This window comes from Diceros bicornis (assembly GCF_020826845.1).
Source record: "Diceros bicornis minor isolate mBicDic1 chromosome 21 unlocalized genomic scaffold, mDicBic1.mat.cur SUPER_21_unloc_1, whole genome shotgun sequence".
Lineage (NCBI taxonomy): Eukaryota > Metazoa > Chordata > Mammalia > Perissodactyla > Rhinocerotidae > Diceros > Diceros bicornis.
This window is the reverse complement of record NW_026690885.1, coordinates 4,815,898-4,818,198: the sequence shown is the minus strand read 5'-3', so window position 1 is coordinate 4,818,198 and position 2,301 is coordinate 4,815,898. Positions and strand designations below refer to the sequence as shown.

General features: G+C 64.0%; 1 pseudogene; it reads right to left on the bottom strand.

Moving 5' to 3' along the window:
- Positions 1–803: 803 nt before the first annotated feature.
- Positions 804–2,055, bottom strand: LOC131401848 (actin-like protein 9; annotated as a pseudogene).
- Positions 2,056–2,301: the final 246 nt, after the last annotated feature.

Sequence of the window (2,301 nt, the reverse complement as noted above, 5' to 3'; positions counted from 1 at the left end):
GTCAGAACTTGGATTTTTGTGGTGAATGTGGGGTTTCAGCACTTGGGAGAATTTTGGGGGTGCTCGTACTATCAGAGTATAGGAGAACTTTGGTTAAACAGACAAGAGAAAACCAATGAGGGGGTGGATTTGAGGTGCTTAGAACCGGGGATGTCTTGGGAAATGGATCTCGGGACTATGTTTGGGGGGATTAGAAATTGGGGGCAGACTATGAGGGTGCACCTAGGGGTTGCAACACTCATGGAAAGATTCTGGGAGGGGGTTTGGAGTGCCCAGTGCAGTTCCTTGGGGAGGAACAGGGTATGGGGGTGGTTGAGGATCCTTGATGGACATGGCAAGGGGGTGAATTGGGGAGCTTAGAGCCCAGAGGAATCTTGGGGCACTATGTATCAAAAGAAATAGATGATGGAGGGGAGATTAGGGGTTAGAATCTGGGGATGTCTTGGGGTTGGGCTTGGGTGGGGCCCCAACCTGAGAGTGCCCTGGGGGACACAGATCATGGAGACGGGTTTGACAGGGTGAGGACATGGTGGTGTGTTGGGCCTTGATCCTGGGGGAGGTGGGTTCAGGGAATCAGAACTGGGGTCTCTCATGGGATGGACCATGGGAGGTGAGTTAGGAGAGGGCAGAACCAAGGATGTCTTTGGAGGCAGATCTCGGTGGGGTGGGCGTGTGGGGTCAGAGCAAGGCGAGTCTGGGTGGGTCCAGGAGTGGACGCGGCCGGGCCCTGAGGGAAGGGAGGACAGAGCCCGCTGGGTAGCGGAAGCTTTACTGCCCACAACACTCCCCACCCCTGCCCCGCGTCAGTAGCACTTTCGGTACACGATGGGGGGCCCTGCTCCTCGTACTCCTCCCGCAGGACCCAGCATGACTGGAAGGCGCGCAGCGAGGCCAGGACGGAGCCCCCGATCCACACCGAGAAGCTCCTGCTGGGCTGGGCCGTCACCACCGCGCGGGCCTCGCAGGGCAGACCAAGCAGCAGCGCCGCGCGGAAGCGGCCCTCGAACCCCGCGAAGAGCGAGGAGCCCCCGCAGAGCAGCACGTTCTGGGCCACGTCCGCCCGCACCTCCAGGGGCACCTTGAGAAAACCCCGTGTGGCCATGGTGGGGACGCCCACGGGCGACAGCCCTGGGATCGCGGGCGGGCTGAAGAGCAGCTCCGGGCACTGGAACAGCTCCTTGCCCAGCGTGACCGTCCGCCCGTCCGGCAGCTCCAGCCTCTGCCGGTCTTCCTGCTCGGGCCGGGCCTGCTCCTGGAGCAAGTCCGCCGCCACGTAGCAGTAGCGATGCTTAATGTCCTCCACGGTGTCCAGGTCCTGCTGGCCCAGCTGCACGCCGGAGCCGAGCAGCATCTCCGGCAGGAAGGCCGTCAGGTGGGTGCCCGCCAGGTCCAGGCGCTCCGTGGCGTGGGGCAGCTTGTAGCCCTGGAAGACCCGCACCGTGGAGGTGACCCCGTGGCCCGTGTCCACCACCAGCCCGCTGACCCGCCCATGCGCGTAGACGGACAGCATGGACTGGGAAGCCACGTACATGGCGGGGGAACGCAGCGACTCGAAGGCCATCTCCACCAGCTTCTCATGGTTGGTGGTGGGGCTGAAGGGCGGGTCTGAGAAGAGCAGCGGGTGGTCCTGGCTGGCCACGCGGAGGTCGTGCTCCAGCAGGTGGCGCCAGATGAGCTCGGCCGCGCTCCAGTCCACCACGATGCCGCTCCGCACCGGCTGCACCAGCGTCAGCTCGGGGCGCGCGCGCGCGGCCTCGCCGATGAAAGTCTCCAGCGCCTGCTGCCCGGTGGGGGCCGGCCTCTGGGGCTGGCAGCCCACGATGGTGGCCACGGTGTAGTGGGCCTCGCCTGCCCCACCAAGCCCACCTTACAGGTGCCTGTGCCCGTGTCGATGACCACCGCTCCGGTCTTTGGTGGCAACCTGTTGCCCACCGTGCTGGGGGCTGGTGTCCTGCTGCAGGCCTTGTTTCCCAGGGTTGAGCAGGGTGTCAGGCCAGACCTGGGGGTCTCTGGAGAGGACTGGGGCTCCAAGGGGGTGGAGTGATTTGCATCCATGGCTGCAGGTGGCCGGGTGGCCTGCTTGGCAAAGCTGACCCCTTTCCTCTGGGGTGCAGAGGTGTGGGGGGAAAAGGTGAGGCCGGGCCTGTGGCAGGCACAGGCAGAGAGGGAGAGGGGCCGGCCAGTGGTCTGTGACATCACCCTGCCCTCTGCCCCCTTTAGAAGACGTCACAATGAAGGGGTGGGGATAGGACCCCTCCTTGTCCCAGAAAGCTCCCAGGACACTTATCTATTCTGGATTCC